The sequence below is a fragment of the Ursus maritimus genome, unplaced genomic scaffold, assembly GCF_017311325.1.
Source record: "Ursus maritimus isolate PB19 unplaced genomic scaffold, ASM1731132v1 scaffold_3, whole genome shotgun sequence".
NCBI classification, from domain to species: domain Eukaryota; kingdom Metazoa; phylum Chordata; class Mammalia; order Carnivora; family Ursidae; genus Ursus; species Ursus maritimus.
The window spans coordinates 58465697-58467436 of record NW_024425563.1 but is presented as its reverse complement, the minus strand read 5'-3'; the positions used below and the strand labels follow the sequence as shown (position 1 = coordinate 58467436).

Here is a 1740-nt window from a genome sequence, read left to right as displayed (position 1 = left end):
AATTTATTATGACACCAGTTTCCTCAGTTTTGTGATTTTCAATAGCATTTTAGTGAAAAAGCAAAGCCAAACTGCTCAGATGAGAAAGGGTAAGGATTTTGCCAGATGTGAAATGGAAGGAAAAGAGTTCAAAGAAATGAAGATTTGGGCAAAAGAATTATTTAAGTTGCCTGTATAGCAAGGAGATAGTGAATGATCAAAGTCACAAAAAGAACAAGGTGTGTCAAGGCACTGGAGAATGGTGGGAGGTGGAGAGAACAGGCGATTAATGTTTTGTAATTCATGATTTTAAAGATGAGAAGTTTCAGATACCAAGATTCAGAATAGAGCCATTGACCAATGGTTAGCATAGAATGGAGTGGCACGCCAATGGATGTAAGGTGGTTAAGAATTTCTGTACGCTGTTAATTGACTTGTCAACCTGTGTACTTTAATCAATCACAATGATAACAGGAGATAAGATAAAGGAAAATTGTCATCCAAATTTCTCTAAACCTGAAGAAGTGATAAAGAAGATGACATGATACTGAGAGGGTAGGTGATGACAATATAAAAGTCAATATGAAATAAAGCAGTACATCTTGGATGAGCTCTGTATTTTTCAATGCCACATCACCAGCTGCTGAAAGGAATCACGTGTTCATGTAAACTGTTATCACTGTAAAGTCATGACCATCTACCCAAATGCCCCTTGCCCCCATATTACCCAGATCCTAGCAGATGTCTCTGGTCAATAACTTCTCCAACCCTGACCAAAAACTTCAAACTTTCTCCACTTTGTTCAAATTCTGCCAAGAGAATTTGAATTCCAAAATTATCCTCAATTTAGCACTACGAAGCCTATCTACCTATTCAGAACGCTCCCTTCTCTTCCTCATCCCCTCTTTCTCTATAGAGAAAAAAGTCAACTCATACTCCCTGTCTTGGAACCTATTCATTTCCACATTTTTAAGTATTCATCAAACATTGCTTTATTTTTCTAAATTTTGTTATGCTTCAGTTTTTGTCTTTATAACCTGTGTCCTGGTGCTTGAGGATATAACTGGTAGACTGAAAGCTGTAGGTTCCAAAGAAATGGTATAGAGGGGGGCTGGAGCCGTTTCTCTCTGCCTCAATACATTATGGGGGGAGGGCAGGGACCACACACTCGACCCCCACCAAGAAAAAGAGAGTACACTTTTTTCTTTTTTCTTTCTTGAGAGAGAGAGAGCGCGCGCGCGTGCACAAGGCAGGGGGAGGGGCAGAGGAAGAGGAAAAGAGAGCATCTTAAGCAGGCTCCATGCCCAGCCCAGGGCCCCAAGCCACACACAGGCTGGATCATGACCCTGAGATCATGACCTGAACCCAAATCAAGAGCCTACACTTAACCAACTGAGCCACCCAGGGAACCCAAGGAGAGTACACTTTTTAATCACTTGGACTTCTCCTAGATACTTAGACATGCTCAAAAACTGTCATCTTAGAAAAGCTCCTTCAAACTTCCATTATTCTGCAGAAACAACTTTTTTTTTTCAAAGCTTCATACACAAACTTTTTTAATGAGTCACTCCCAGTCTCCATTTCCTGAGCTCCTACTCATTCCTAACACATTTTCACCCGGGTTTCACCTCAGTCACCATGGCAACATATCTTTAGCTAAAATCACCAATGATCTCCCTGTGTTCAAATCCAATGGATAGTTTTCATTCCTCACTCAACCTCTCAGCAACATCTGGCAGTGATGATCACTTTGTCTTTCTT

The 1740-nt window shown here is 40.7% G+C and overlaps 1 non-coding gene across 1 annotated transcript; it reads right to left on the bottom strand.

Moving 5' to 3' along the window:
* Window positions 1–1016: 1016 nt before the first annotated feature.
* LOC121105941 lies at window positions 1017–1171 on the bottom strand. The gene has a single exon (XR_005838680.1). It is a non-coding gene; the product is annotated as a small nucleolar RNA SNORA57 (small nucleolar RNA).
* Between the last annotated feature and the right edge of the window lie 569 nt (window positions 1172–1740).